Raw genomic sequence first — 20,864 nt, 5'->3', positions numbered from 1 at the left:
TTTGTTGGGATGCCCCCGGGTATCCTCCGTGACTGGAGTGCTGTGTGATATGTGTGGAAAGTGAGTATGCCCCCGGGGTGACTCCCTGGCTGGAGTAGGCGTGGATGCCTGGTAGTTGGGTAGGCTCATAGAATTCTTGTTCGGAGCTCTCGCGGAACCCTGGGATGGGCCGTTTGTGGCTCCATCAGTGGAGATGGGCAGCAGCTCGTGCCCTTCCCTTTGCTCCAAAGGGTCCCCCTCTCCCCCTGGAAAAGACCCAGGAGTCTCAGCTGGAAAATGCCGCCTAGGGCGGAGTTGGTCGATGTGCCTGCGCAGGACACGACCGGTTTCCAAGGCTACCTCGTAGGATAGAGGACCTGTGACCCTGGAAACAGAAGCGGGGACCCATGTATGACCAGGCCCGTAATTACGAGTCCAGACCAGGGCACCCTCAAGTAGTTGTCTAGGTGCCCTAGGGTGTGAGGCAGATGAAGGCAATCTGTCCAGATGCAACCGTCAAGTTTAGTCGTAAGTTGACGCCCCCAACGAAGTTCAGCTGGACTTCTCCCTGTAGAAGTGGACGGTGTGGTGCGATAAGAAAGGAGAAAGTCAGCCAACCTGTGATGCCAGTCCCCGTAGGTGAGTCTTTTCAAGGCGTCCTTTGTGATGCGCACCATACGTTCAGCCATACCGTTGGTGGACGGGTGGAAGGGTGCAGACGTGGCATGACGAATCATGTTTGCCTGTAAGAAAGCTTGGAATTCGGAGGAAGTGAATTGAGGGCCGTTGTCGGACACAATGACATCTGGAAGCCCGTGTGCAGCAAAAATCCCCCTCAGTACCTGAATAGTCTTTGCAGTGGTGGTGGATGAGACAGGTACAACCTCAAGCCATTTCGAATGGCTGTCAACAAGGACCAAGAAGAACTGGCCCTGAAAGGGTCCAGCGTAGTCAATGTGCACCCTAGACCATGGGGACTGTGTTTCCTCCCATCTATGCACGGGAGCTTGGGGCATCTCTGGGCGAGATCGTTGGCACAGGTGGCATGCATGCACCTTAGCCTCAATATCTTTATCTAAAACAGGCCACCACAAGTGGCTGCGCGCAAGAGCCTTCATACGAACAATGCCAGGATGACCCTCGTGGAGGGATTCTAAGACCCTAGTCCTCATTGAGGTGGGAATGACAACTCTGTTTCCCCAAAGCAGACAACCCTGAGAAAGGGACAGCTCGTTCCTTTTGGACCAGAAACTCTGAAACTCAGGACTAGGGCAGTGCTCAGGCCAACCAGACAAAACCCAGGAACGGACACGTGAAAGTGTGTGATCTGTACCTGTTTCAGCGGCAACATCCCTGGCACTAAGAGGGAGCTCGGGCAAGGCTTGGATTGATAGAATGTTGACAGCTGGCGCAGGGTCAGCTTCTACTACTAGCAGAGGCAATCTACTGAGGCCATCAGCATGGCCCATTTCTTTCCCAGGCTTGTGGAGTAAAGAAAAATCATATGCAGACAAAAAAATAGACCACCTAAGCATTCTAGGGGAAATGATTTGGGGAGTCTGCTTACGTGTGGTAAACAGTCCCAGCAGAGGCTTATGGTCAGTGAAGACCGTGAAATGCCTGCCATATAGAAAATCATGGAATTTTTTAATTCCAGCAACAACAGCCAGAGCCTCCCTGTCTATCTGAGCGTAGTTGCGCTCAGCAGAAGACAATGTTCTGGAGTAATATGCAACAGGAACCTGAGTTCCATCAGACCTGAGGTGGCTCAGGACAGCTCCAACCCCGTAAGGGGACGCATCACAAGCGATGCACACAGGAAGGGACTCGTTGAAATGTGCAAGTACACTGTTAGAAGTGAGCAAAGCCTTGACTTTGTTAAAACAACCCTCATGCGTTTGTGACCACTGCCACACTGCTTGCTTGTCTAGTAGCCTGTGAAGAGGCTCAGCTACACTAGCTTTTTGTGGAAGAAAAGAATTGTAGAAATTCAGGAGGCCCAGGAAGGCCTGAAGTTCGGCCTTGGACTTTGGCCTAGGCTTCTAAAATAGCAGTCAGTTTGGATTCAGCAGGGTGAATCCCAGCAGCATCAATTTTGAACCCCAGAAATTCAGTAGAAGGCACCCCAATCATGCATTTGTCTTTTTTGAGCTTGAGGCCTGATTTCCTGAATCTTAACAGAACAGCCCTTAGCCGTTCAGCTAGAATGTGTGTGGAGTCTCCTGCAATCAAAACATCATCAAAGTAGGGGCAAACCCCTGGTATACCTCGTAGTGTGTTTTCCATTACGCTTTGGAAGATCCCAGGAGCGACATTCACTCCAAACTGTAGCCTTTTTACTTTAAAGGCCCCTCTGTGGGTCACAATAGTCTGAGCTATAGCAGCAGCATCATCAACAGGCAGCTGTTGATATGCTTGAGCTAGGTCAAGCTTTGCAAAAACACGCCCCCCCTTTGAGGGAGGCCAGAATGTGACTGACCACAGGAACAGGATAGGCATGTTGCTGCAATGCCTTATTAAGAGTGCATTTGTAATCAGCACAAATGCGAATGTCCCCATTTGCCTTTAGAGGCGTGACAATGGGGGTCTCCCAAGGACTGGAATCAACAGGTTCTAGAATTCCCTGTTGGATCAGTTTGTCTAACTCAGTGTCAATTTTACTCTTTAAAGCAAAAGGGACCCTTCTTGCTTTAATTCTAATGGGAGTGACAGTGGGGTCTAGCTTTAAGGACACAGGGGGTCCTTTGAATGTGCCCAGCTGGGGGCTGAAAACATCTGCAAATTCTTTGCAGACTTCCTGTAGGTCGAGTGTTTGTAAGCTGTTGAGTCCTGTGACGTGTATCCCCAGGGCCTCAAACCAATCGAGTCCTATGAGACTCGTTCGTTCACCCCCTACTACTAATACGTCTAGTGGACCTTCAAAACTCTTGTATTGCACGTTAAGGGTGGCCTCCCCCTTAACACACACTCTTGAATTTTGAAAATCTGTTAACACAATGTCAGAAGGCCTTAACTTGGCCTGAGTTCCACTACCGGAACAAATCTTCCTAAATGTATGCAAGGAGATGATTGAAAGGTCAGACCCTGTGTCTAGTTCCATAGATAATGGAACCCCTTGTAGCTTCACCTTGAGTGACAGCTTTTTCTTAATGGCCTTGTGTGTGCCTGTCCTAAGGATGCTTCTTCGCGAAGCGCAAAACCCTACCCTATTCTGGCTGGGGAATCTGGTACCTTTCAGGCGCAGTTCTTCCTGAGGTTGTACCTTTCGTCGGCCCAGACACACAGCTGCAATGTGTCCTTGTTTGCCGCATGCCCGGCAGGTAGCGGAGCAGAACTTGCAGTCGGTTCTCCTGTGGCGACCTCCACAGCCGATGCACTTGAGCGGAGCTGAAGAGCTTCCCTTCTGTTTTTCTTCCTTCGTGGGGTGGAGACGGTCGACTTCCTCGTCCGGATCCTCCTCGGAGTTTCTTTGGACGTCGTCCTGGTGCACGGATGCAACCTCTGGACTGTTTCTGATCGGCCGCATGTTCTTGACAGCGCCGCCTGCTGCTTCTTCTGCGGTGACTTCCCTTAAGGCATCTTGGAAGGACAATTCTTCTTTAGCGAAAAGTCTCTGTTGTAGATCTCGATGCCTTAACCCGCACACGAATCGATCCCTCAGTCGTTCTTCGAGGTCTTTGAACTCGCAGTGCTTGGCGGCCTTCCGTAATGCGGTGATGTATTCTTTGGCCGACTCGCCGGACCGTTGATCCCTCTGCTCGAAGGTGTGGCGCCATGCGATGACGGACATCTTGGGGTGGAAGTGCTCCTTCAGTAGCTTCTTCAGATCTGCGTAGCTGACAGACTCTACTGGAACAGGTGCTGCAAGGTTTTCTGCGATGTCGAAGGCGTCTTGACTGCAAACGCAAAGCAGGGTGGCAGCCTTCAAGCTCTCTTCCCTCACTTGGTTTGCCTTGAAGTAGTTCTCCACCCTGGCTACGTAGGACTCCCACCGCTCTGGATGTGAGACGTCGAACTCCGAAAGCCTTCCAATTTTCGCCATCTTCAGGAGACGGGTCTATCAGCCAGCCTACCCCCGAATGCGCACTGGATTGGCGGGCAGTTGCCGAGTCGACGCCGTTCCGCCGCTCAGGACTCACTTGGGTAAGCTTACACTTCTTCCTTTCCAGGCGGTGTAAGGCATCCCATCCTCGTCGCCAGTGTTGAGTCCTTGGCGAAAAGCAGACACGAGAAGCAGTTGGAGTTCTCAGTTTTCTTTATTCTGCGTTCAGCCTACAAGTAGATGGCTTCTGAGCTTCCCAAACGCTCGCAGCCTCTTATATAGGCAACTCCCGGGTAAATGTGTTACTTTTCCCGCGCCAGCACCTGCGCATGCGCATGGCGCTGGCGACAGCCTGTCTGGTCCCGGGCAGCTTTGCACCTGCCCGGGACTGCCTGCAAACGCCCGAGCCGTTTGCAAGGCTCGGGACGTAACAGTTGGTGTTTACATTTAGAAGAAAATCAGGAAATAAAGTTGTCCAGGCAGTTAAAACTACAGTATGGTTTTTTCCAAATCAGTTTTTAATGCATGTAAAGAACAACTAGTTTGGCTTAGTTCATAAGGCATTAGGCTAGAAAGTGCCACCTTAGGCACAAAGCCAGCTGGATGATTTTGAGCCAGACACTATTTCAGCCCTATGAAGAAGGCAATGGCAAACAACTTCTGAAAAACCTTGCCAAATAATGCAGGGGCAATCCAGATAGTCACTAGGAATCAGAAACTGATTTGAAGGTGCCCGTATGTGTGTGTGTGTGCATGCGCGCGCGCACACACACACACACACACAAATAAAGGAAACTAGAAAACATTCATTCAAAGGAGCATCATTATGAAATTCCAACAATATTGGAACAAAACTTTACTATTTGATTTATGGCAATTAAGAGGTCGGCAATCAAAATCAGGCTAAGAGTGGTTTCTGCTTTAATAGATAGAAAATGGTCAGCTGTAATTCTTAAAAAAAATAAATTATTTGAAAATGATTGCCTTCTCCAATAACTTTTGATTCAATATTATCAAGTGAAGTATGACAATTGAGAATGCCAATTCATCAGATCAGAATCATTCTTCTGTGTATTTTTCCCTGTGGGTATTTACTTATCACCATAGCATTATTAATGATGCTACCTCCTAGAATAGCCTGGAAATTTCCCATCAAATAGTCATCAGACCTAACGCTGCTTAGCTGTTTGAAATAAAGCCAAGATCAACTCAGTAAACTTTATCTAAATCATACATCTCTCGGTGCGTAACACTATGATCATTTGCAAAAGAAAGATTGTTTTGTGGCAATTATTCTAATGACAATCTCTAGTCCTTTGTGTATCCTTATTATACCAGGAGTCCTCATCTTATGACTAATTGCTTATGATCAGTCATTTATTAGCATTTACAGCACCCTCTGGTCACGTGACCACAGTTTACACTGTTTTTGCCAGGAATCAGCATTTACTTCTGGCTTCTGGCAAATAGCACCCCATAGTGCACAATGGATTCACTTAACAACCACGGTGTTCACTTAACCGCTGTGTTTGCTTAATGATTATGTTCAAAACATTACAAAAAGGGCACCCAGGACAATCAGGGAACTAGAAAGTAGACCTCAGAGGGGGCCGCAAAGTGCGGTCAAAAAAAGTCAAGTTGGTGGCTAGCAAAACTCTGTTTTTATTTGCAGAGCTTCAGTCGCCCCGTTGAGGACATCATCTTGACATTTTGACTACACCTTGCAGTGTGGGATGAAAAAAATAAAAAAGGTTCTTTGGAAGGATAAGTTGGGAACTCTTTACAGTAAAAAATATGTCCTGAGAAGATTAGTGGTGGCTGCTTCAAAGAGGGCTGAGAAGTGCTGTGTGAGCTCGACTCATGACCACAATCGAGCCCAACATTTCTGTTGCTAAGCAAGACAGTTGTTAAGTGAATTTTGCCCTATCTTACAACCTGTCTTGCCACGGTGGTTAAGTGAATCACTGCTGTTGTTAACATGGTTGTTAAGTGAATCTGGCTTCCCCATTGACTTTGCTTGTCAGAAGGTTGCAAAAGGTGATCACGTGACCTCAGGACACTGCAACCGTCATAAATACATGTCAGTTGCCAAGCATCTGAGTTTTAATAATAATAATAGTAGTAAAGTTGGAAGGGACCTTGGAGGTCATCTAGTCCAACCCCCTGCTCGGGCAGGAAACCCTACACCATTTCGGACAAATGGCCGTCCAGTCTCTTCTTAAAAACTTCCAGTGTTGGAGCATTTACTGCTTCTGGAGGCAGGCTGTTCCACTGATTAATTGTTCTCACTGTCAGGAAGTTTCTCCTTAGTTCTAGGCTGCTTCTCTCCTTGATTAGTTTCCACCGTTGCTTCTTGTCCTGCCTTCAGGTGCTTTGGAAAATAGCTTGATTCCCTCTTCTTTATGGCAGCCCCTGAGATATTGGAATACTGCTATCATGTCCCCCCTTGTCCTTCTCTTCGTTAAACTAGACATACCCAATTCTAGCAACCGTTCCTTATATGTTTTAGCCTCCAGTCCCCTAATCATCTTTGTTGCTCTTCTCTGTACTCTTTCTAGTGTCTCAACATCTTTTTTACATCGTGGTGACCAAAACTGGATGCAGTATTCCAAGTGGGGCCTTACCAAGGCATTGTAGAGTGGTATTAATACTTCACGTGATCTTGATTCTATCCCTCTGTTAATGCAGCCTAGCACTGTGTTGGCCTTTTTGGCAGCTGCAGCACACGGCTGGCTCCTATTTAGTTGATTGTCTACTAGGACTCCGAGGTCCCTCTCACAGTTACTACTATTGAGCATGGTGCCACCTATGCTGTACTTGTGCATTTGGTTTTTCTTGCCTAAATGTAGAACCTTGCTTTTTTCAACATTGAATTTCATTTTGTTAGTTAGTGCCCAGTGTTCAAGTCTGTCCAGATCCTTCTGTATCTGAAGCCTGTCTTCTGGAGTGTTGGCTATTCCTGCCAGCTTGGTGTCGTCTGCAAATTTGATGAGTTCCCCATCTATCCCTTCATCCAAATCGTTGATGAAGATGTTGAAGAGTACTGGGCCCAGAACAGAGCCTGGGGCACCCCACTACACACTTCCCTCCATATAGATGCAGTTCCATTGAGGACCACTCGCTGAGTACGGCCGGTCAGCCAGCTACGGATCCATCTGGTGGTGGTTCTGTATACCCCACATTTTTCTATCTTGTCAAGTAGTAGGTTGTGATCTACTTTATCAAATGCCTTACTGAAGTCCAAGTAAATTATGTCCACAGCATTCCTCTGATCCACTAATTTTGTCACTTGGTCAAAGAATGCAATAAGATTTGTCTGGCATGATCTATTTTTGACAAACCCATGTTGGCTTTTAGTAATGACTTTGTTTGCTCACATGGCTATGGGGATGCGGCAATGGTTGTAAGCGTGAAAAACAATCACTAGTCCCTTTTTTCATTAGCTACTGTAACTTTGAACAGTTAATAAATGAATGGTTATAAATCAAGGGCTACCTGCAATCCAGAGCATCGTTTTCCTTCCAATCTGAAGCATCCCAAACTGCAAGAAACTAAATCCTGGGAAAAGAGATGAGACAGAACTGCAAATATACACTTATAACAATTCATCAATCTCTGCAATGACAGCCACAGCAGATGGAGAGCTACTTTCTTTTCCGAGAGTTCAGACTATGGTTTGAAATGTAAGGAGGCAAATGTTGTTGTTCAGCCACTACATTGTGTCCAACTCTTTACAACCCCATGGCCCATTGCACACCAGGCCCCTCTGTCCTTCGCTGTCTCCTGAAGTTAGCTTAAACTCATATTCATTAAATCGGTGACACGATGTAACCTGTAACCGTCTCATCCTCTGCCGTCTCTTTTTCCTTTTTCCTTCAATCTCTCCCAAGATCAGGGTCTTTTCCAGTGAGTCCCCTCTTCTCATGTGGTGGCCAAAGTACTTGAGCTTCAGCATCTGTTCTTCCAAAGGACTGTCAGGGTTGATTTTCTTTAGGAAAGCAGGCAAATTAAGTGGGGGTGCGGGGTGGGGAACCAAACGCCCTAGCAGTAAAATCATTTCCCTGGAGGAACGAATAGAATAGAGCTGAAAGGGACATTGGAGGTCTTCTAGTCCTGCCCCCTGCTCGAGCAGGAGAACCTATACCATTTCAGACAAGTGACTGTACAATCTCTTCTTAAAATTCTCCAGTGATGGAGTGACCACGATTTCTGGGGGTAAGCTGTTCCACTGGTTAACTGTCATCAATGTTAGGAAGTTTCTCCTCAATTCCAGGTTGCTTCTCTCTTTGGTCAGTTTCAAACCATCTTGGAATGAATTGGGAGTGGGGTCTGCAACCTTGACAACTTTAAGACTTCAAGACAACTTTAAGCTGGCTGAGGAATTCTGGGAGCTGAAGTCCACAAGTCTTAAAGTTGTCAAGGTTGCAGACCCCTGGGCTAGAGAGCCATCGGTTGCAATGCATTGGGTTCGTTAACTTATTTTGTTTCAAAAAGATCCTAGATCCTGAACCCACTTTTTCTCTCTCTTTGGAAAAGAAGGTAATGAAGCTCACTCAACAATCCATGTTCAGAGATCCAATGCCTCCGGATCACCTGCCCCCCCCCCCCCCCGAAAGCGTTACTTGATCCCTTGAGACAGAAGCGAATTTACAGCTTGTTAACTCGAGCCTCGTCTGAACGAGAGCTTCAGCTCCGGCATCTGCTGTGGGGCTACTGGCCATTCATAAGTCGAGAGTCGCTTTTCCGTTCGAGCTTTTTGCTAAATACCGGTAAAAGAGAGTAAGAGTCGGCAGGTATGATGGGGAAATAAAAATACTGTAGCTTTCTTTGGAAACGGAGAGGCTGCTCTATTCCAGCCTCTACAATGGCATTTGTGAGGCAGTTGAGTCTGGGGCGAGAGATTTGAGCTTTTAATGTTAAACATTTCCATTCGGAAGAGGGGAAATGGGTCAGATGGTTACGCGCTGCAGAAACTTTGCTGCAGAAGTTTATAACAAACGTACTGTATTTGTTTAAAAATACAGGATGTACTGTTTTATTTATGTTAATAACTTATGATTTAATGTTATTGATTTTACACAATGCAAATTTCTCTGAATGTAATTTGAATTTTTAATATAGTAAATATCGATAAATATAAACCATGCACGCGGAGGGTTTTTTGGGGTCCTCCATAATTTTTAAAAGTGAGAAGGGTTCCAGGAAGGAAGGAAGGAAGGAAGGAAGGAAGGAAGGAAGGAAGGAAGGAACGCTGCTCTACAAATATGCGTGATGTCATTCTTCGCTGGAATTGAAATTATAGCCACACACCCTTAAATGGGTGGAGAAGCTCCTATGAACTCACTGTGCTCATTGCCAATCTTTTTCCTGATTGAGTCCTTTTTTAAAAAAAAAGTGATGGCAAATTGTTGCCCAAGCATGTTTTCCATCTTTCTTGAGATGTGGGATAAGAGGAAAAGGCTATGTCAATTTTAGTACAGGTATGGATGACCTGAAGGTGTCCCTCTCATGGGTTGGATAGAGGAAGGTCAGGACATGGGGACTTATAGAAGAGAATATTTGTAGCTCAGGGTTGAACTGTGGGGTCCTTGGTGCCCTTTGAGTTTGGTTGTTTCCTTGCAAATGTTCCATTATCCCACTAGGTAACATCATCCTTCACTTGTACTGACACTGATAATGTTACCTATTTGGGTAATGAAACGTCTGCAAGTAAACAACCAACCTCAGAGACCATCAAGGACCCTGCATGGGGACTTAGCAGGGAAAAAAAGGTTGACAGGGAAAGTTGTGTATGAGTTTAGTACAAGCAGGGTCATGAGTAAGGCCAATCCTTTTCTCCATCAAACTCCAGAAGTGGACACTGGAACTACTGATTAAATTAGATGTGCCACAATATTTTAGAATATCTTGTCCAGAATATATATGATGTGTGTGTTTTATTTTATAAACATTTTTTGAAGTTTTATTATTTTTAAACAAAAAATAATTATTCAACAAAAGTGTGTTGTCTGAGTATCTTATTCACTAATACAAATTAAATTCCTAATCCCTAAATCTTTTCTCTAACCATTGATAAAATAGATCCCAAGTTTGAAAATATTCTGTTTCTTCTTTTTCTTTCAACCTTAAAGTAAATCTGTCCATTTCTGCACTGTCTAGTATTTTTTGGATTATTTCTTCTTCTGGTGGTATGTATTCGTTCTTCCAATATTGTGCAAATATAATTCTTGCCGCTGTTATCACATGTGGAATCAAATATGTACGTTGCTTATCGAGTTTTTCTGGCGTTACACCTAGTAAAAAAATATCAGGTTTATAGTCTATGTGTTTCTCTAACATTTTTTCTAACCAAGTGTTGATTATTGTCCAATATCTCCTTGCTTTATCATGTGTCCACCCCATATGATAATAAGTACGGGGTTTGTGTTTACATTTCCAACATTTCTCTGACATGTTTTTAAACATTTTTGCTAATCCTGTTGGTGGCAAATGCCAGCTATAGAACATTTTATATAAGTTTTCTTTGTATGAAGCTGACATTGTCAATTTATAGTTTCTTTCGCACAAACTTTGCCACTTTTCTAAATCTATATTATATCAAAAAAATTTTGCCCATACTATCATTGTCTCTTTTACTTGTTCATCTTCCATTTTGAAATTTAATAAGAAATTGTACATTTTTTGATTAACTTTTCATCAGAAGTTAATAATGTCTGATCAAACATAGTCTGTTCATTGTAAAATCCATACTGTTTAATATCTTTATCATATCTGACTTGCATTTGCAAACGTGGCCACCATTTTAAATTGATACCCTGATTTTCCATCTCTTGCCTGGATTTTAAGTTCTCTTCAGAATTTAGAATATCTTTGTATGTCTATATTTTATCGAGACTGACTAGATTTGGATGTACTAATGCTTCCATTGTTGAAAGCCATCCTGGAATTTTCAGATAGATCTTACATTTTATTTTTTCCCGTGTTAATAATAGTGCATTTCTAATATAGTGGTTTTGTATTTTATTTTTTCCATACCGTAAAAAAGCATACCAACCAAGTTGTAGGTCATGTCCCTCCAAGTACAGCAATTTTATTTCTAAGAGTTATCCATTCTTTTTCCCATGTTAGCACTGACGCTTGATAATATAAAACCCATTCTGGCAAGCCAAAACCTCCATTTCCCTTGGCTCCTTGTAACATTTTCAATTTAATTGAATTTAATTCTAGCTTTTTTTCTTTGCCAGATAAATTCTTAAATTAGAGAGTTTAAAACTTAAAAAAAATTTTCTCCAGTTTTATAGGTATCATTTGAAACAAAAATAGTATTTTTGGTAATATATTCATTGTCACCGTAGCAATGAATGAAGCTTTCAATGTTAAACATTTCCGAGGGGCTTCCGGTACGGAGCGACAGCGATGGCGGCTATCTTCTAGCCGTCCAGCTGGGAAAGTGTCAGAGCCGCGGAGCGCAGCGTGCACCAGCTGGCCCGCGGCTCGGAATTCCCTTCCCGGGCAAAGGGAAGGGACAGAGAGTGCAGGAGTAGAGGTAGAACCCCTGAACCCTCTCTGGGTTTAATTCTAGAGGGGGTGAAAGGAGTGTTCCCTCGGAGCTCCTGCTGTCTCCGCCTCCCAGCTGTTTTTGCTTCCTAGGAAGCAAAAGAAACTGCCGCTTCTATCTCTGTGCTTATAGAGAGTTGGTGAGTAATTCTTAAAAAACAGACAGAGCAGTTTAAAGGATTTTTTTCTTATATAATTTAGGTGTTTATTTTTTTTTATTTAGTTCTGATTATTTCTCCTTTTTTTTTTTACTACTGTGGAGAAGGAATTAAGATGGCGTTTTGAAAGTGACGGAGTTTTTTTTCCCTTGCCTTTTGTTTCACTTTCTCCTTTTAAGGACTGGACTTTACTTTTGCTTTTGGTATTGAATTCTCTTTTTTGATTTTTTTTTTCTTGGTCTTTTTTCTCTGGATTTTTAAGGATTATAGTGCTTTTGCTGCCTCTTTTAAAAGCAAAATTTTCTCTCTTTCCCCCTCCTCTCTTTTTTTGGGGGGGAAAGGGAAGTGAGAACTGTGTCATTTAAAATGGCTTCAAAGAGACAGCTGCCTTCTACAACATCCAAGGTGATTTCTTCCCCTATAACTTCTACTGCACAACCACAACAACAACTTAAACACGCACCACCGGCACAGCCACCACCCTCCCCTCCTTTGCCTGGACTTTCAGCACAAGAGGCTAGAGGTATAATGGGAGAGGCTGTAGCTCAAATGAGAGAGGAAATGAAGCAATTTGCTACACAGCTTAAATCAGAAATTAAATCTGACTTTAAAGAAGAGATAAGTGGGATAAAGGATCAATTGGAAAATAACAACAATATTTTGCGACAAGATATACTTGCAGCAGTCTCAGGTTTGGCTACAGTGGTGGTTAAGCTGGATGCAAAACTCGAGGAAGTTGAAGATAAAGTTGACTCCTTTGATGATAAAATTCAAGATGTGGAAAGGAAGGTGGAGACTTCACAAGAAGATATTCTGATGTTTCAGTATAGGCAGATGGAGTATGCCTTGAGGATTAGAGGCCTCAAGGACGATATGAATCAAGATCTGATGGAGGTGGTCCTTACTGATTTGGCTGTGGTTTTGGATATGGACAAAGGAGAATTACGCAGAGAAGTCGAAAAAGTGTACAGGCTTAACTCTTGGATTGCTAAGCAGAAGAATTTGCCTAGAGATGTGGTGATTTATTTTACGAAGAAGTCTCTGCGTAATGAGATTATACAAGCCTTTTATAATAAAAGATTTCAGATAGCTGCCCAAGATGTCATCATACTAAAGGAAATCCCATCAAAAATTCTAAGAAGCAGGAAAGATTTTGCTTTCTTAGCTAATGAGCTTAAAGCTAGATTGATGCCATTTAGATGGGAAATCCCGATGGGTATTGTTTTGAGCCATGCGGGGACACGTTATAGATTGAATATGGTTGATAAAGCTAGAGAGTTCTATACCTCAGTCCTAGGTGCAGGCTCAACTTTACCTGTTGAGAAATCCCTGAGTGGCAAAGAGGCGGAGCAGCAGTCTGAGGCATTAGGTTTGGTTTCTGCTGGGATGTTGCAAGCTGAATGGCAACGCCAGACGGAGGTTAAAGAGCAGAGAATGACTCGTGCAGCTTATAAACGTAAAGAGAAGGAGCAACGTAAGAAAGAGGCCAAAGAGATTTCTCCTGGAAATGTATCACCGCCGGTGGGAGGAGCAAGACCCAAGAGTCATGCAACACATGTTGCAATTTCAGATCTCGAAGGTGTCTTCTCCAGGCTGCGGGCCAAGGGAGATGGCAAAGTTTTTGACCTGGAATGTTAATGGATTGAATTCTCCTCAGAAAAGGAAAATTTTTTTTTATTATTTGAAGCAACGTAATAATGATGTTATTTGCTTACAGGAAACTCATATTTTACTTAAGGATCAGAAATATTTAGTTAATGCCCGTTTGGGATCTCACTTCGTATCTTCTGCTCCCGGGAAGAAGGGGGGAGTTGTTATCTATGTTAAGCAAAATCTACCAGTTTGTCTGGTGGAGTCTGACCCCCAAGGGAGATATGTGATGGTTGAATTGGGCTTATATGTTAAGAAAGTACTTATAGTGGGACTATATGCACCAAATCAGCAACAGGAACAATTTTACAGACTCTTACATGAAAAAATAAATCTGCTGGACTACAGATCCGTGGTACTCATGGGGGATTGGAACGGTGTCTTAGATGTACAAAGGGACAAAAAAGGTTCCTCTCCTCTTCTTAAGCAGGCAAAATTACCTAAAGCCTTTTTTGATATGAAAGAGGACTGGGAATTACGGGACTCTTGGCGGGAATGTAATCAAGAGGAGAAAGACTTTACCTTCTTTTCAGATAGACACCAATCCTTCTCAAGAATTGACTTCTTCTTGATTACAACGGACTTATATAATAGAGTAAAGAATGTCAAGATTTTCCCTAGGTCTTTGACGGATCATAGTCCAGTCTGGATGGAGTTGACTCAAGAAAAAGAGGAGAGAAGATCCTCGAGGGTGAATGAGAATCTATTTAGACAAGAAAAAAATGTTCAGAAACTAAAGGAGTGTTTAAAGGATTACTTTGTTTTGAAGATGTATAAGGGGACTTCAATGTCAATGGTATGGGATGCAGGGAAAGCATTTATGCGTGGGATTTTGATAAAAATGAATAACTGTCATAAGCAAAAACAGATTCAGAAACGTAAAGAATTTGAAGATGAAATTAAATTAAAAGAAAAGTCTTTGATTTTAAATCCTTCTGATGAAAGTATTAAAGAATCCTTAAAGTTGTTAAGAACACAATTTAATATGTTGTTAGCAGATCAAACTGCAACCAATTTATTGTTTATGAAACAAAACACATTTTGTAATGCTAACAAGCCAGGGAGATGGTTGGCTTATCAATTGAGAAAGAAACAGAGACAGAGAACAATAGATAAAATAAATTACAAGGGTAAATTAGTTTCTCAGAAGGAACTGATTAAGAAATCAAAAATTATATAAATCCACTAATGTGCAAATTTTAGAGATAAATAAATACCTAAGCGAGGTTAGTTTCCCCAAATTGACAGAGGATCAGAAACATGAAGTTAATGGTTCAATTACTAAGGAGGAAATTTCGTTAGCAATTCAACAATTGAAACCAGGGAAAGCACCGGGTACGGATGGGTTAACAGCTGTTTACTATAAAGCCTTAATGGAGGAGATGACTCAACCATTAGGTGATCTTTTTAATGGTATTTTACAGGGTCAAGAGATTCCTCCCTCATGGCGTACTGCTTTTATATCATTGATTCCAAAGGAAGATCAAGATCTTACTTTACCAAAGAATTATAGGCCTATATCTCTTTTAAATGTGGATTATAAGATATTTGTAAAAATCTTAGTAAATAGGCTTATGAGGGATGTGCACCACCTTGTGCATAAGGATCAATCTGGGTTCATAACTGGAAGGTACATGAAAAATAATGTCAGACAAATTATTAATTTATTAGAATATCTAGATAAAAACAACCAAGTTCCTGCAGGGCTGATATTTTTAGATGCTGAAAAAGCCTTTGACCAATTGAATTGGCATTTTATGTTAAGAGTAATGGAAGAGATGAATTTTGGTGAAAAGATATTGCAAGCTCTTATGGTAATATATCAAAAACAAACGGCACAACTTATCGTTAATGGAGGCTTGTCAGAGGTTTTTACAATAGAGAAAGGTACTAGACAGGGTTGCCCACTATCACCGTTGCTGTTTGTCTTAACACTGGAAATACTGTTGATCAAAATTCGAGAGTCGCAGGAAATTAAAGGAATAGAAGTTAATAAAAAAGAGTATAAGTTAAGAGCTTTTGCGGATGACTTGGTCATTACTTTGTCGCAACCTACTTATTCTGTAGTAAAATTATTACAGTTGATTCATAATTATGGTTTGGTTTCGGGTTTTAAGATTAATGTTAATAAGACTAAAATTCTACCTAAAAATATGACTAGTCGGGAGAAGCAGACTTTGGTTAATTTGACGGGTTTTGAAATTGTTAATAAGGTAAAATATTTGGGGGTGATGTTATCTGTTTCTAATGCAAAATTATTTAAAAATAATTATGAAAGGTTGTGGGTTAGGGTACAGAGAGACTTGAAGAATTGGGAAAAGTTGCAATTATCCCTCATGGGAAGAATTGCAGTGATAAAAATGAATATTCTACCCAAGTTTCTCTTTTTGTTCCAAATGATACCGATTTTGAAGAATGAGATCAATTTAACTGAGTGGCAGAAAGGCCTTAATAAATTTATTTGGGCAGGGAAAAAGCCAAGGGTTAAGTTTAAAATTATGCAAGATTTCCGTGAGAGGGGAGGACTCAAGGTGCCGAATTTGAAATTATATTATGATGCGGTGGTTTTAACATTAGTTAGTGACTGGGTAAATTTGACAAATTCTGATATACTCCACTTAGAGGGATGGAATCTACTTTTTGGGTGGCATGCCTATTTAATATTTAATAAAAAAATGGATTGGGTTTTTAAATCTCATATCTTAAGAACTTCTTTACTTAGGATTTGGAGAAAATATTATAAAAGTGATTTCAAAGTACCATTATGGGCTATACCTTGGCATGCGATAGAAGGAATAAAAAGAGGGGTTAAAATGGATATGGTGTCTTATAGACAGTTACTTAAATGGGATGGACAAAACTGGCAGTTAAAATCACGGGAAGAGTTAGCACAAGAAAATATCATTTATTCTTGGTTCCAATATAGGCAATTATCAGATAGATGGAAGATGGACTGTAAGGTGGGTTTTCTCAGAGAAGATGAAAATCTTATCAAGCAAGTGAAGGATCAAAGACAAACCCACATTAAGAGAATTTATGGGGTTTTAGTTGAATTGGATTCAGAAACGGAACTAATTAAAGATTGTATGATCAGATGGGCGCAGAATTTTGGTGAGCCAGTTCCATTGGACACCTGGGAAACCATTTGGGTGAGAAATGTCAAATTTACACAAGCACAGAACTTAAGGGAGAATTTTTATAAAATGTTTTATAGATGGCACCTTGATCCACAAAAAATGTCTTTTATGTACCCTGACTTACAACCTAAATGTTGGAGATGTGGTTGTATGGACGCTACTTATTATCATATCTGGTGGTCGTGCAGAGAGATAAAAGCATTCTGGATTAAGATATGGTGGAATATCCAGAGAATTTTTAAAAGGAGGGTAAAATTTACTCCACAATTATTTTTGTTAGGTATAGTTATTGATTGTGATACAAAGGAGGTTATATTGATGTTAAATTTGATTACAGCTGCGAGGCTGTTAGTAGGACAATATTGGAAGAAGGAATCTTTGCCTACATTGCAGGAATGGTTTCTTAAAGTGTCTCATTTGGCGGAAATGGCAAAGATTTCGGCTTTCTTAAAGGGACAAACGCAAGAGAAATTTCTTGCTGTTTGGGATAAATGGATAAAATTCATACAATTTAAATTTGATATAAAAAAATACTATATAGCTTTTTCATAATTTTTAACTCTCTCTATATATATATATATTCTATTTTATATTCTCTTTTTTTATAAATATAATTTTTTTTAACTCTTTTTTAATTAAGCCTATATTCTGCTCTGGGAAGCCCTGGGGGGGGAAGGGGGGGGTTGGGTAGGGGTGGGGGAAGGGGGGTTTTGTTGGGTAATGTTTGTTTTTTATTTGTATATGTTGTTTTTTGTTTTTGTACTGTCTTTTATTTTCTGTAAAATTTATAAAACTTTTTAATAAAAAAAAAATGTTAAACATTTCCGTTCGGAAGAGGGGAAATGGGTCAGATGGTTACGCGCTGCAGAAACTTTGCTGCAGAAGTTTATAACAAACGTACTGTATTTGTTTAAAAATACAGGATGTACTGTTTTATTTATGTTAATAACTTATGATTTAATGTTATTGATTTTACACAATGCAAATTTCTCTGAATGTAATTTGAATTTTTAATATAGTAAATATCGATAAATATAAACTATGCACACGGAGGGTTTTTTGGGGTCCTCCATAATTTTTAAAAGTGAGAAGGGTTCCAGGAACGAAGGAAGGAAGGAAGGAAGGAAGGAACGCTGCTCTACAAATATGCGTGATGTCATTCTTCGCTGGAATTGAAATTATAGCCACACACCCTTAAATGGGTGGAGAAGCTCCTATGAACTCACTGTGCTCATTGCCAATCTTTTTCCTGATTGAGTCCTTTTTTAAAAAAAAAAAGTGATGGCAAATTGTTGCCCAAGGAAATGGGTGAGGAACCTTAGCATGTTTTCCATCTTTCTTGAGATGTGGGATAAGAGGAAAAGGCTATGTCAATTTTAGTACAGGTATGGATGACCTGAAGGTGTCCCTCTCATGGGTTGGATAGAGGAAGGTCAGGACATGGGGACTTATAGAAGAGAATATTTGTAGCTCAGGGTTGAACTGTGGGGTCCTTGGTGCCCTTTGAGTTTGGTTGTTTCCTTGCAAATGTTCCATTATCCCACTAGGTAACATCATCCTTCACTTGTACTGACACTGATAATGTTACCTATTTGGGTAATGAAACGTCTGCAAGTAAACAACCAACCTCAGAGACCATCAAGGACCCTGCATGGGGACTTAGCAGGGAAAAAAAGGTTGACAGGGAAAGTTGTGTATGAGTTAAGTACAAGCAGGGTCATGAGTAAGGCCAATCCTTTTCTCCATCAAACTCCAGAAGTGGACACTGGAACTACTGATTAAATTAGATGTGCCACAATATTTTAGAATATCTTGTCCAGAATATATATGATGTGTGTGTTTTATTTTATAAACATTTTTTGAAGTTTTATTATTTTTAAACAAAAAATAATTATTCAACAAAAGCGTGTTGTCTGAGTATCTTATTCACTAATACAAATTAAATTCCTAATCCCTAAATCTTTTCTCTAACCATTGATAAAATAGGTCCCAAGTTTGAAAATATTCTGTTTCTTCTTTTTCTTTCAACCTTAAAGTAAATCTGTCCATTTCTGCACTGTCTAGTATTTTTTGGATTATTTCTTCTTCTGGTGGTATGTATTCGTTCTTCCAATATTGTGCAAATATAATTCTTGCCGCTGTTATCACATGTGGAATCAAATATGTACGTTGCTTATCGAGTTTTTCTGGCGTTACACCTAGTAAAAAAATATCAGGTTTATAGTCTATGTGTTTCTCTAACATTTTTTCTAACCAAGTGTTGATTATTGTCCAATATCTCCTTGCTTTATCATGTGTCCACCCCATATGATAATAAGTACGGGGTTTGTGTTTACATTTCCAACATTTCTCTGACATGTTTTTAAACATTTTTGCTAATCCTGTTGGTGGCAAATGCCAGCTATAGAACATTTTATATAAGTTTTCTTTGTATGAAGCTGACATTGTCAATTTATAGTTTCTTTCGCACAAACTTTGCCACTTTTCTAAATCTATATTATATCAAAAATTCTTTGCCCATACTATCATTGTCTCTTTTACTTGTTCATCTTCCATTTTGAAATTTAATAAGAAATTGTACATTTTTTGATTAACTTTTCATCAGAAATTAATAATGTCTGATCAAACATAGTCTGTTCATTGTAAAATCCATACTGTTTAATATCTTTATCATATCTGACTTGCATTTGCAAACATGGCCACCATTTTAAATTGATACCCTGATTTTCCATCTCTTGCCTGGATTTTAAGTTCTCTTCAGAATTTAGAATATCTTTGTATGTCTATATTTTATCGAGACTGACTAGATTTGGATGTACTAATGCTTCCATTGTTGAAAGCCATCCTGGAATTTTCAAATAGATCTTACATTTTATTTTTTCCCGTGTTAATAATAGTGCATTTCTAATATAGTGGTTTTGTATTTTATTTTTTCCGTACCGTAAAAAAGCATACCAACCAAGTTGTAGGTCATGTCCCTCCAAGTACAGCAATTTTATTTCTAAGAGTTATCCATTCTTTTTCCCATGTTAGCACTGACGCTTGATAATATAAAACCCATTCTGGCAAGCCAAAACCTCCATTTCCCTTGGCTCCTTGTAACATTTTCAATTTAATTCTAGCTTTTTTTCTTTGCCAGATAAATTCTTAAATTAGAGAGTTTAAAACTTAAAAAAAATTTTCTCCAGTTTTATAGGTATCATTTGAAACAAAAATAGTATTTTTGGTAATATATTCATTGTCACCGTAGCAATGAATGAAGCTTTCAATGTTAAACATTTCCGAGGGGCTTCCGGTACGGAGCGACAGCGATGGCGGCTATCTTCTAGCCGTCCAGCTGGGAAAGTGTCAGAGCCGCGGAGCGCAGCGTGCACCAGCTGGCCCGCGGCTCGGAATTCCCTTCCCGGGCAAAGGGAAGGGACAGAGAGTGCAGGAGTAGAGGTAGAACCCCTGAACCCTCTCTGGGTTTAATTCTAGAGGGGGTGAAAGGAGTGTTCCCTCGGAGCTCCTGCTGTCTCCGCCTCCCAGCTGTTTTTGCTTCCTAGGAAGCAAAAGAAACTGCCGCTTCTATCTCTGTGCTTATAGAGAGTTGGTGAGTAATTCTTAAAAAACAGACAGAGCAGTTTAAAGGATTTTTTTCTTATATAATTTAGGTGTTTATTTTTTTTTATTTAGTTCTGATTATTTCTCCTTTTTTTTTTTACTACTGTGGAGAAGGAATTAAGATGGCGTTTTGAAAGTGACGGAGTTTTTTTTCCCTTGCCTTTTGTTTCACTTTCTCCTTTTAAGGACTGGACTTTACTTTTGCTTTTGGTATTGAATTCTCTTTTTTGATTTTTTTTTTCTTGGTCTTTTTTCTCTGGATTTTTAAGGATTATAGTGCTTTGCTGCCTCTTTTAAAAGCAAAATTTTCTCTCTTTCCCCCTCCTCTCTTTTTTTTGGGGGGAAAGGGAAGTGAGAACTGTGTCATTTAAAATGGCTTCAAAGAGACAGCTGCCTTCTACAACATCCAAGGTGATTTCTTCCCCTATAACTTCTACTGCACAACCACAACAACAACTTAAACACGCACCACCGGCACAGCCACCACCCTCCCCTCCTTTGCCTGGACTTTCAGCACAAGAGGCTAGAGGTATAATGGGAGAGGCTGTAGCTCAAATGAGAGAGGAAATGAAGCAATTTGCTACACAGCTTAAATCAGAAATTAAATCTGACTTTAAAGAAGAGATAAGTGGGATAAAGGATCAATTGGAAAATAACAACAATATTTTGCGACAAGATATACTTGCAGCAGTCTCAGGTTTGGCTACAGTGGTGGTTAAGCTGGATGCAAGACTCGAG

This window comes from Crotalus tigris, unplaced genomic scaffold (assembly GCF_016545835.1).
Source record: "Crotalus tigris isolate CLP2741 ecotype Arizona unplaced genomic scaffold, ASM1654583v1 scf7180000019189.1338056, whole genome shotgun sequence".
Lineage (NCBI taxonomy): Eukaryota > Metazoa > Chordata > Lepidosauria > Squamata > Viperidae > Crotalus > Crotalus tigris.
The sequence above is the reverse complement of the archived record's forward strand: the minus strand, read 5'-3'. Positions refer to the sequence as shown.